General features: G+C 44.5%; 1 protein-coding gene across 7 annotated transcripts in view; it reads right to left on the minus strand.

Annotated features, from left to right (window-relative positions):
- The window catches only part of nav2a (neuron navigator 2a), a 316,095-nt gene that overhangs the window by 117,167 nt on the left and 185,701 nt on the right, over positions 1-13,227 (minus strand). The window lies entirely within an intron of this gene.

The raw sequence follows: 13,227 nt of genomic DNA on the forward strand, positions 1-13,227 counted from the left end.
GCCCCCCCGACGAACCAGGACTAAGATCGAATCGTACTTCACCGGCTCCGACGCTCGTCAGATGTGGCAGGGCTTGCAAAATATTACAGACTACAAAGGGAAGCACAGCCACGAGCTCCCCAGTAACACAAGTCTACCAGAAGAGCTACATTACTTTTATGCTCGTATCGATGCAAGTAACACTGAAACATGCATGAGAGCATCAGGTGTTCCAGACGACTGTGTGCTGTGTGATCACGCTCTCCGTAGCCGATGTGAGTAAGACTTTTAAACAGGTCAACATTCAGACTGATTACCAGGACGTGTACTCCGAGCATGCGCTGACCCACAGGCAAGTGTCTTCACTGACATTTTCAAACTCTCCCTGTCTGAGTCTGTAATACGAACATGTTTCAAGCAGACCACCATAGTCCCTGAACCCAAGACAATTATGGTAACCTGCCTATTTTTTTTTTTACCTTTATTTAACTAGGCAAGTCAGTTAAGAAGAAATACTTATTTTCAATGACGGCCTAGGAACAGTGGGTTAAATGCCTTGTTCAGGGACAGAACAACAGATGTTTACCTTGTCAGCTCGGGGATTCGATCTTGCAACCTTTCGGTTACTAGTCCAACGCTCTAACCACTAGGCTACTACCGACCCACTCACACCTGTAGCCATGAAGTGCTACGAAAGGCTGGTCATGGCTCACATCAACACCATTATCCCAGAAACCCTAGACCCACTCCAATTTGCATACCACCGCAACAGATCCACAGATGATGCAATCTCTATTGCACTCCACACTGCCCTTTCACACCTGGACAAAAGGAACACCTATGTGAGAATGCTATTCATTGACTACTGTTTAGCGTTCAACACCATAAAGCCCTCAAAGCTCATCACTAAGCTAAGGATCCTGGGACTAAACACCTCCTACTGCAACTGGATCCTGGACTTCCTGACAGGCCACCCCCAGTTGGTAAGGGTAGGTAACAACACATCCAACACGCTGATCCTCAACCCAGGGGCCCCTCAGGGGTGCGTGCTCAGTCCCCTCCTGTACTCCCTGTTCACTCATGACTGCATGGCCAGGCACGACTCCAACATCATCATTAAGTTTGCTGATGACACACCAGTGGTAGGCCTGATCACCGACAATGACGAGACAGCCTATAGGGAGGCCAGAGACCTGGCCTTGTGGTGCAAGGACAACAACCTCTCCCGCAATGTGATCAAGACAAAGGAGATGATTGTGGACTACAGGAAAAGGAGGACTGAGTTCACCCCCATTCTCATCGGCGGGGCTGTAGTGGAGCAGGTTGAGAGCTTCAAGTTCCTTGGTGTACACATCACCAACAAACTAACATGGTCCAAGCACACAAGACAGTCGTGAAGAGGGCACAACAAAATCTATTCCCCCTCAGGAGACTGAGAAGATTTGCAATGGGTCCTCAGATCCTCAAAAGTTTCTACAGCTGCACCATCGAGAGCATGACTGGTTGGTTGGTTGCATCACTGCCTGGTATGGCAAGTGTTCAGCCTCTGACCGCAAGGCACTACAGAGGATAGTGCGTACGACCCAGTACATCACTGGGGTCAAGCTTCCTGCAATTCAGGACCTCTATACCAGGCGGTGTCAGTGGAAGGCCCTAAAGATTGTCAAAGACTCCAGCCACCCCAGTCATAGACGGTTCTCTCTGCTACCGCATGACAAGCAGTACCGGAGTGTCAAGTCTAGGTCCAAGAGGCTTCTTAACAGCTTCTACCCCCAAGTCATAAGACTACTGAACATCTAATCAAATGGATACCCAGACTATTTGCATTGTCCCCCCTCTTTTACGCTGCTGCTACTCTCTGCTTATTATCTATGCATAGCCACTTTAATAACTCTACCTACATGTACATACAGTATTACCTCAATTACCTCGACTAACCGGTGCCCCCACACATTGACTCTGTTCCGGTACCCCCTGTATATAGCCTCACAATTGTTATTTTTACTACTGCTCTTAATTTATTTATTACTTTTGTTTCATTTATTTTTTAGGTGTATTTAAAAAAAACTGCATTGTTGGTTAAAGGGCTTGTAAGTAATCATTTCACTGTAAGGTCTACACTGCATGTGACTAATAAAATTGGATTTGATATGGGAATGCATTCCCCTTCTCCTTCCCCTTTGTCATGGTAAAAAGCAATGAAGTCAGCCAGACCTCCAGCCAGTTTATCCACTGTGAGGGGAAATTAGCAATCTAATGCAGCAGGAAATAGAGTCCAATCCCTCTTCCCTTTCATTCTCACCCACTGGGCCCTATGTGTCTCTAGAAGGCCTAAACAACTGGTAAAATACGGGCACCATTAAAGTCAATGGTCCCTGAGACAATACTAGAGGTTAAGAGGGTTCCAAGGCTGTTGATTGTAAAGAGAGTATGGAGGAGGAAGGCAGTAGCGGAGAGAAACATCTACCACCAGTCAATATCATTCCATTAGGGTCAATTAATTAGATATGAATCCACACGGTAATATATTCACAAATGCCACCAATCAAAAACTTAGCCGCTCTCTGAACCCAGCACCTGATCAAGTTCAAGTCTGAGAATTAAATTGAGTGTGAATTAAATTAGACCCAATTACAATAATTCAAATGACTAGAGTCATTATCAACACATTATGCATGCTCTAATCTAATGCTTTGATTAATGGAACTCCGTGCCGATGCTAAATCTCACACGGAGAGATAGATGAACATCTAGCCTTCCGACGTCCCAGACAATAATAAAGAAATGTAGTTAAGATTTTAATATCGCTCTCAGCAAAGCTCGTTCTCTCTTAACTGAAGGTCCCTCTACATCCTGAATCGATACTTGCTTTGAGATCATTTGAGCAAATACTGGGAGAAATTAAACCAATAGGCGGTCATTGCGGTGTGCTTTTCATTCAGACACGAACATAGATAAGCCCTAAGCCTTGGTTATGACTCTTAATGAGAACCAGGCTTTTCATAAAGGCAGACTTAAAGCCTTTATCTGGAGAAATGCTTATTAAGATAAGACCTCCCTATCACACTACTGGCAGATGGATGTGTGTGTGTGTGTGTGTGTGTGTGTGTGTGTGTGTGTGTGTGTGTGTGCGCATGCACGTGCGTGTCCCTCATAGTCTGTTTATATACTGTTGTTTACTCACTGTGTACAGTACCAGACAAAAGATTGGACACACCTACTCATTGAAGGGTTTTTCTTATTTTGACTATTTTCTACATTGTAGAATAATAGGGATGACATCAAAACTATGAAATAACACATGTGGAATCACGTAGTAACCAAAAAAAAGTGTTAAACAAATGAAAATATATTTTATATTTGAGATTCTTCAAAGTAGCCAGCCTTTACCTTGATTACAGCTTTGCACACTCTTGGCATTCTCTCAACCAGCTTCACCTGGAATGCTTTTCCAACAGTCTTGAGGGAGTTCCCACCTGTGCTGAGCACTTGTTGGCTGCTTTTCTTTCACTCTGCGGTCCAACTCATCCCAAACCATCTCAATTGGGTTGAGGCAGCACTCCATCACTCTCCTTCTTGGTCAAATAGCCCTTACACAGCCTGGAGGTGTGTTGGGTCATTGTCCTGTTGAAAAACAAATGATAGTCCCACTAAACCCAAACCAGATGGGATGGAGTATCGCTGCAGAATGCTATGGTACCCATGCTGGTTAAGTGTGCCTTAAATTCTAAATAAATCAGAGACAGTGTCACCCGAAAAGCACCCCCACACCCAAGGGCGTTGTTAAGGGGGAATGAATGATGAATGATTCATGGTGCCCTAGTGTCACGACCTCCGACGAAATCGGTCCCTCTCCTTGTTCGGGCGGCGGTTGGCGGTCGTAGTCACCGGTCTTCTAGCCATCGCCACTCCACCTCTCATTTTCCATTGGTTTTGTCTTGTTTTCCCGCACACCTGGTTCACATTCCCTCATCAGACTAAATGTATATTACCCTCCGTTCCCCCATGTCTGTGTGTGGAATTGTTCTTTGTGTAGGGTGTTACGTTACAGGCTGGCTTGCTCTAGGTTTGTTTCTAACTTAGGTTTGTTTGTTTTGTTTAATCCGGTTCATGTTACCGTGGCTGTGCTTTGTGCTGCCTTGCCTGTGCCTTTGGGCCAGGGTGTATATTAAAGTTCTCCTGTTATCACCCATCTCTGCTCTCCTGCGCCTGACTTCCGGGCAACCCGTCACTCACCCTGTTACACCTAGCCTGGTAGGGGCCCCTAAATGTTTAGAGAATTATTTGTCTATCATTTGTTTTTAAATCTGTGATGAAAATGAATACGTATAACCATAATCAGATCAGGCATCTCTACCCAACCATCCCAAGATACTGTTTCAGAGAATTTTCTGCTATGGTTTATCTTCTGTAGAACTTACTCAGGAATGCCCACATAATGTCTTGACACTACACAGTTGCAGTTTCTCTGTAGGTACCCCATTTACGTTTGCAGTCCCCATGGTTCAGGATTTTCTTTATTTTGGGTACGTTATTTATTGGTAATCATTGGTAATTTCTTCATTAAAACGGAATACAATGCCATATATTCAAAAATACGTCACCAATTGTATAGTTATTTATACACTGCTCAAAAAAATAAAGGGAACACTAAAATAACACATCCTAGATCTGAATGAATGAAATATTCTTATGAAGTACTTTTTTCTTTACATAGTTGAATGTGCTGACAACAGAATCACACAAAAATTATCAAATGTATCAACCCATGGAGGTCTGGATTTGGAGTCACACTCAAAATTAAAGTGGAAAACCACACTACAGGCTGATCCAACTTTGATGTAAGATCCTTAAAACAAGTCAAAATGAGGCTCAGTAGTGTGTGTGGCCTCCACGTGCCTGTATGACCTCCCTACAACGCCTGGGCATGCTCCTGATGAGGTGGCGGATGGTCTCCTGAGGGATCTCCTCCCAGACCTGGACTAAAGCATCCGCCAACTCCTGGACAGTCTGTGGTGCAACATGGCGTTGGTGGATGGAGCGAGATGTCCCAGATGTGCTCAATTGGATTCAGGTCTGGGGAACGGGCGGGCCAGTCCATAGCATCAATGCCTTCCTCTTGCAGGAACTGCTGACACACTCCAGCCACATGAGGTCTAGCATTGTTTTGCATTAGGAGGAACCCAGGGCCAGCCACACCAGCATATGGTCTCACAAGGGGTCTGAGGATCTCATCTCGGTACCTAATGGCAGTCAGGCTACCTCTGGCGAGCACATGGAGGGCTGTGCGGCCCCCCAAAGAAATGCCACACCACACCATGACTGACCCACCGCCAAACCGGTCATGCTGGAGGATGTTGCAGGCAGTAGCACGTTCTCCACGGCGTCTCCAAACTCTGTCACGTCTGTCACGTGCTCAGTGTGAACCTGCTTTCATCTGTGAAGAGCACAGGGTGCCAGTGGCGAATTTGCCAATATTGGGGTTCTCTGGCAAATGCCAAACATCCTGCACGGTGTTGGGCTGTAAGCACAACCCCCACCTGTGGACGTCGGGCCCTCATACCACCCTCAAAACATCAGCCAGGAAGCATAGGAACTGAGAAGTGGTCCGTGGTCACCACCTGCAGAACCACTCCTTTATAGGGGGTGTCTTGCTAATTGCCTATAATTTCCACCTGTTGTCTATTCCATTTGCACAACAGCATGTGAAATTTATTGTCAATCAGTGTTGCTTCCTAAGTGGACAGTTTGATTTCACAGAAGTGTGATTGACTTGGAGTTACATTGTGTTGTTTAAGTGTTCCCTTTATCTTTTTGAGCAATGTAATAAAGCGTCATAAGAATCTCATGACACAGACAGTTTTTGTTAACAGCATTGCAAACATGTTTGGTTCCTAATGTTAATATAGGCAAAGGATGAAGGTGGAAACTAGAATCTGCACAATTGGAGTATAGAGCAGCAGAAGCTTATAGTTATTAAATGTACTAACACATATTGTTCAGTGTGTTATTTTAATCTGAAACATTCTGATTTCTATGTTAGGGGCACGTTAAGTTTTTTTCATGGGCAACGCCCCTGCCCACACCATCACACCTCCTCCTCCATGCTTCGCGGTGGGAACCACACATACGGAGATCATCCTTTCACCTACTCTGCGTCTCACAAAAAGACACGGCGGTTGGAGCCAAAAATGTCAAATTTGGACTCATCAGACGAAAGGACAGTTTTCCACCGGTCTAATGTTGATTGCTCGTGTTTCTTGGCCCAAGTAAGTCTCTTCTTATTATTGGTGTCCTTTAGTAGTCATTTCTTTGCAGAAATTCGACCATGAAGGCCTGATTCACACTCTCCTCTGAACAGTTGAGATGTGTCTGTTACTTGAACTTTGTGAGGCATTTATTTAATGAAGTTATCCTCTGCAGCAGAGGTAACTCTGGGTCTTCCTTTCCTGTGGTGGTCCTCATGAGAGCCAGTTTCATCATAGTGCTTGATGATGTTTTTTGCGACTGTGCTTGAAGAAATGTTCAAAAGTTCTTGAAATTTTCCAGATTGACTGACCTTCATGTCTTAAAGTAATGATGGACTATCTTCTGTATACCACCCCTACCTTGTCACAACACAACTGATTGGCTCAAACGCATTAAGAAATTCCACAAATGAACTTTTAACAAGCCACACCTGTTAATTGAAATGCATTTCAGGTGACTACCTCGTGAAGCTGGTCGAGAGAATGCCAAGAGTGTGCAAAGCTTTCATTACGGAAAAAGGTGGCGACTTTGAACGATCTCAAATATATTTTGTTTTAACACTTTTTGGTTACTACATAATTCCATATGTTATTTCATAGTTTATATGTCTTCGCTATTATTCTACAATGTAGAAAATAGTAAAAAAAAATAAAGAAAAACCCTTGAATGAGTAGGTGTGTCCAAACTTTTGAATGATACTGTACATACTATATTGTCAACATACCTTAATATACCTACTACTGTACATACTATATTGTCGACATACCTTAATATACCTACTACTGTACATACTATATTGTCGACATACCTTAATATACCTACTACTGTACATAACACCCTAATTTGCTCCAGGGACGCTGTACTACTACAGGGGACCATGTAAAACAACACATTTCACTGCACCTCTCCAGTGTATGTGACAATAACATTTTTAAAAGGAAATACAAATATTTTCCAAATTATACACATCACATAAAGTCTTTATATTCTCACTCTCATTCGATAAAATAAGAAATAGACATTTGTATTGTATTTGCAAGACATTCTACTGCACTGCTGGAGCTAGTAACACAAGCATTTCGCTGCACCTGCCATGTGTGTGTGTGTGTGTGTGTGTGTGTGTGTGTGTGTGTGTGTGTGTGTGTGTGTCAGAAAGGTCTATGACAAGCTGCCACAATAGGCAAGGTTCACTTACCACTCGAACTGTGACAGAGTGACAGACAGATCAATGCTACAAATGGAGAAATGGAATAAGACATAATTACAAAAATGTGTGTATGGCTGAAAGGAGGAAGGTTCATTATCTCCAAAAACATAAACACAACATGCATGAAGCTACTGCTTTTTTCCAGCCTCCTCTCTCTGTCAAATCAAATTGTATTTGTCACATTCGCCGAATACAACAAGTGTAGACTTTACCGTCAGATGCTTACTTTACAAGCCCTTAGCCAACAGTGCTGTTCAAGAAGAAGAAAACATTTACCAAGAAGACTAAAATTTAAAAAAAGTAAGAATAAAAGTAACACAATAAGAATAACAATAACAAGGCTGTATACAGTCACTTCCACAGCCAAGGATAAATGAACCAGCAACATTGCAGTTAGATATTGAGGGAGAGAAAGAGGGAAAGGAGAGGAGGAAGTGAAATAGAGACAGAGAAACAATAGGGGAGAATGGGGGGGGGGTGGTGTGATGTGCTGTCCCTGGAGATCAAAGAAAACACACTCCTGAAAATACTCTGTAAAGAAGTGCTATGAATGCATAGTGAAGACAACCCCCCCCCATGCACACACACACATTCTCCTTTCACTTTATACACAACACACATCCTCGTTCAGAGGCATTCTCTAAATACACAGGCAATGTTTTGTATAGTGAGCAGCATTTATACACCATAGACAAGGAGTGGCAGTGACGCCCTTTGACTGTGACAAACACACACACGCACACACACACACACACACACACACACACACATAGCATTGATGGCCTTGACTACCTCCTTCCTGCCGGTTTGGCAATTGTGCCACTCTGGCTGTATTCACTGCTCAGCAACAGAGGGAGAGGTGATGCAGTACATAACGTATGCACACCACTAGAGGCCAGTAGAGTCTGCATGTGTACTGTTCATTGCAAGCAAATATGTCAGTGTGCCAAGTCATTTGCCTGGAAAGATGATTTCCCTCTCTCATAAAGACTAGGGATGTGCATATTTTCCTTTCAAGACAATTCTATACGTATCGAGATACATAGGCTCCGATACAGCAACGATACGTTTTGGTTTTAAAACGATTCGATGCGGTTAGGTTTGATTAGAGGACGAGTCGTTGCGATTCGGTTCGACGTGATACGATTTGATGCACCAACATTTGTTGCATGAACATTTTCCAAATCTAAAATTCAAAATCTGCTGCTGATGGAGCTCATAAACCGGATCTGTCTGAGCTGACTTCTGTGTGTGTGCGTACGTGTGTGGTGTGTGTAAATTACAACAAAAAACAGCCACCAGACCATTATTCCTCCTCCGCCAAACTTTACAGTTGGCACTATGCATTGGGGCAGGTTGCGTTCTCCTGGCATCCTCCAAACCCAGATCCGTCCGTCGGACTGCCATATGGTGAAGTGTGATTCATCACTCCAGAGAACGCGTTTCCACTGATCCCGAGTCCAATGGCGGCGAGCTTTACACCACTCAAGCTGACTCTTGGCATTGCGCATAGTGATCTTAGGCTTGTCTGCGGCTGCACGGCCATGGAAACCCATTTCATGAAGCTCCTGACGAACAGTTCTTGTGCTGACGTTGCTTCCAGAAGCAGTTTGGAACTCGGTAGTGAGTGTTGCAACTGAGGACAGACAACATTTTTACTCACTTCAGCAGTCGGCGATCCCTTTCTGTGAGCTTGTGTGGCCTACCACTTCGCGGCTAAGCCGTTGTTACTCCTAGACATTTCCACTTCACAATAACAGCACTAACAGTTGACCGGGGCAGCTCTAGCAGGGCAGAAATTTGACGAAACTGACTTGTTGGAAAGGTGGCATCCTTTGACGGTGCCATGTTGAAAGTACCTGAGCTCTTCAGTAACACCATTCTACTGGCAACGTTTGTCTATGGAGATTGCATGGATGTGTGCTCAGTGTTATACACCTGTCAGCAATGGTGTTGCTGAAATAACTGAATCTACTAATTTGAAGGGGTGTCCACATACTTTTGTATATATGTATATGACCTATGTAGGCACCTGAGTTGAGCCATAAAGGCATCGGCCACTATCAGATTAGGGGACAATGTACCATTTTATTTTTGTCTCCCACACTTTGGTTCTGAAATCACCAGCACCCACTAACTAACTTGTCATTTTTGCAGATTAAGTGTTTTAGCTAGTAATGTATCAATATTTATCATTTACAAATTAGCTATGACATGGCCAATGAATATATAGGACTTTGGATTCACCCGGTCTCAAAATCGAATGGTTTTGACTGCTTAGGGAGTTTTTAGAGAGTAATCTTCTCTTCTCCTCTTGCTTCAACCATACAGTGCGCTGCACAAACGTGCTTGTTGTCCTCGTTATATCAAAACATGTACATCTACACTGATTGTTTAAGCAAAACTACCAAAACTATTGCTGATGGTGAACTTCAACCATCAAAATAAATATATTGTCAACCCCGTTCAGCATGTAGCCAGATGTGAGTTGTGCCTCGGGTAGCTTACTTTTATTCCGTCACACTCAATTCTTCAATGCTGCAACTTGCTTGCTAGTTGAGATTTCTGCTCTTCACTCCGTTTTCAGTTTAGCCTACATTTCACTGATCTTAGTAGCCTTCAAGGCAGCTGTCAATGATTACGTTAGGCTGCGTTTAATTAATTTGTATTTTTATGGCGGTTCATTGCGGGGGAGGCACTAGTAATGTCTGCCATTTTCGGTTTGGCTATTTGTTTCAAGTGTATTCGTCTGTAAAAATGCGTTCTGCTACTAAAATCAGTGAAGTATAGACTCAACTGACAACGGAGAGAAAGAGATACAATGAAGAATCGAGTGGGGGGAGACAATTCTGGCAGGGGGGAGATTTTCCGGCACAACACCTGTTCCTGTTAAACACAATTTTCAACAGGCATAGATAACAATAAACCAGCAAACGGCTGGCGAGCTCTCGTTGTTCGGCGAGCGAAACTGGGCACAGTGCACAGTTTAATCTTTGAGTTTGACTATATCTCACTCTTCTGGGATATTGCCTGGGGTTGTTCGGCATGCAACATTACTGTCAACACAGTGACATGCAGTTCGACACAAAATACGGGAGGTATTTTCGGAAGGTAGAGGTAAGAACGAATGGAATATCAGCAAAACATTTGAGCGAACCGGCGATTCGAAACATTTGAATCGATTTTCTGGCCAGTGCATGCTACGATTTGGATTGGTTTGGGGTCCGCGGCCCGATGCACTTGTATCTTAAACATTTTCATTCGAGAGATACACATACCCACATGTAAAGGTGCACACACACACACGCTATGTGCGGTATATATTTATGGCCATCTGGTCAACCACGTCGCTCTCTCCGTCTCTCTGCATTATGCATGATCTCAGAGAGCACTTTCAGAGAGAAGAGAGTGTGTGAATGTGCGTTTTAGAAACTTGTAGACATTTCCCCCATTTAACCCAACCGGTCTGGGACAGTGAGTGCATGTGTGTGTGTAGACTATGTTTTACAAACAGTGCATATGACAGCGAAGGGTCATGTGGCCTGGTATATGACTGATACTCCTCTCTTCCTAATCCCAGATTACAGCTAATGTCCCCCTCAAAAGCATTGACAATCTACACTACATGACCAAAAGTATGCGGACACCTGCTTGTCGAACATCTCATTCCAAAATCATGGGGATTGATATGGTGTTGCCCCCCCCCCTGTCTTGCAGTTGGCGTTCCAATTCATCCCAAAGGTGTTTGATGGGGTTGAGGTCAGGGCTCTATGCAAGCCAGTTAAGCTCTTCCACACCAATCTCAACAAACAATTTCTGTATAGACCTCTCTTTGTGGACGGGGATATTGTCATGCTGAAACAGGAAAGGGCCTTCCTCAAACTGTTGCCACAAAGTTGGAAGCACAGAATCGTCTAGAATGTCATTGTAGCGGTAAGATTTCCCTTCACTGGAACTAAAGGGCCTAGCCCGAACAATGAAAAACAGCCCCCAGACCATTATTCCTCCTCCACCAAACTTTGGTAGGTAGCCTTCTCCTGGCATCCGCCAAACTAGATTCGTCTATCGGACTGCGTGATGGTGAAGAGTGATTCTTCCCTCCAGAGAACGCATTTCCACAGCTCCAGAGTCCAGTGGCAGCGAGCTTTACACCACTCCAGCCGACGGTTGGCATTGCGCATGGTGATCTCAGGCTTGTGTGCGGCTGCGCGGCCATGGAAACCCATTTCATGAAGCTCCCAACAAACGGGTCTTGCTTCCAGAGGCAGTTTGGAACTCGGGAAACGAGTGTTGCAAACGAGGACAGACAAGTTCAATAACATATATTAAATATTAATCCCAAGAAAATTGAAGGAGAGAGGGAGAGAGAATGAGGGGGCCCGAAAGAGTCGGAAGCAAACAGCAAGAGAGGGAGCGAGAGAAATGTACAATTATTCGAGGGAATGGAAGCCCCACAGCAATCAGAACCCTCTAGAGATTATCATCTCATTCCCTCTTTATCACCTGGTTAGTGTCTGTCCATCAGAGACTGTGATCGGATTCACCCAGGAGGGGATAGAGAGAGCAGAGAGAGGCCATGGCCAGACCCCACGCAGCCATGGAGAATTGTGTTATCTCTGGACCTAATACAAATGTTCTGATCCCAACTCTCTTGCCTCTGCTCTCCTTATGGGGAGGAAAGGAGGGGAGAAAAGAGTAAAGACAACGGGGGAGAGAGGAAAAGGGAGAAGAAATTGATGAGGCTGAGGGAAGCATGCTGTTCCCAGGCAATTAGTCTGTGTAATTAGGCTGTAGTGAAGGAAACCATGGTTGGCCTGGGTAGATTAACTCCTGAATTCTGGTACAGAGGCACAGTCTACAAGTCTCCTAGGGATTGGGCCACCACACAGCACCCTCTGACAGGACTGGATGGAGACTCGACTAACACACGTATACTCTAAACACATGCACACGCAGCTGGAGCCTGTGGGTAGTGATCCATGGCCTATAGTCACAGCAGTGGCATGGCTGTCTCTCTCTGTTAGACTGAGCTAATGTCACCCCAGCAAAGAACCAGCCACCTAAAATACACAACCCTCCAGTAAAGAAGGAACTACAACACACACTGTGTGAATCTGAATCTTGAAAAAGGTGCAGAGAGAGAGAGAGAGAGAGAGAGAGAGAGAGAGAGAGAGAGACAGAGAGAGAGACAGAGAGAGAGAGAGAGAGAGAGAGAGAGAGAGAGAGAGAGAGAGAGAGAGAGAGAGAGAGAGAGACAGAGAGAGAGACAGAGAGAGACAGAGAGAGAGACAGAGAGAGAGACAGACAGAGAGAAAAAAAAATATGATGACACGAGCAGGGTAGTGCAGTCTCGAATGGCTCATCCTTTCCTAGCAGTTGATATTCTGTAGGGTTAAACCATACCACCTCCATATCCCCGAGTCACAACAGAAGTGTGGGTGATCAGGGGTTAATCTAGCCAGTTGATGGTGAGGACTGCTGCCGTATGAACGTCACACACACAGAGACAGAGAGACAGAGAGAGAAAACGCGATAAGCTACCTTAACACACCACACAATCAGTAAGGTACATGTAATAACGAAAGGGATGAATTGTGGACAGTGTGTTATTAAAATGTTATGGTGACGATATTTCTGCTCTATTTTTAAAGTCGCTCCAAGTCACGTTTTGGTACGGACACGTTGCCAAGCACTTGCTCGGGAACACACTCAAAATGCGCACACGCACGCACACACAAACACGCTTGCGTCTCGTTCCCCCCACTGCACAGCCTTACATGGCATTCAAGCGA

Source organism: Oncorhynchus keta, chromosome 2, assembly GCF_023373465.1.
Source record: "Oncorhynchus keta strain PuntledgeMale-10-30-2019 chromosome 2, Oket_V2, whole genome shotgun sequence".
In the NCBI taxonomy this organism is placed as follows: Eukaryota; Metazoa; Chordata; class Actinopteri; order Salmoniformes; family Salmonidae; genus Oncorhynchus; species Oncorhynchus keta.